Here is a 232-nt window from a genome sequence, read left to right on the forward strand (position 1 = left end):
TTTTCTTCAGAAGTGCTCTGCTTATCCGAGGTCTCTTTCCTTTCCACATGAATCTAGGAATTGGTTTTTCCATGTCCTTAAAAAAAATTTGTTGATATCTGGATCAGGATTGCATTAAATGTGTAGATTGCTTTAGGTAGTATTGACATTTTCACAATATTCAGTCTACCTATCCATGAACAAGACAGGTTCTTCCATTTATGTAGAGCCCTTGTTGTCTCCTGTAGTAGTG

This window comes from Orycteropus afer, unplaced genomic scaffold, assembly GCF_000298275.1.
Source record: "Orycteropus afer afer isolate SDZICR_OR568_19922 unplaced genomic scaffold, OryAfe1.0 scaffold00088, whole genome shotgun sequence".
In the NCBI taxonomy this organism is placed as follows: domain Eukaryota; kingdom Metazoa; phylum Chordata; class Mammalia; order Tubulidentata; family Orycteropodidae; genus Orycteropus; species Orycteropus afer.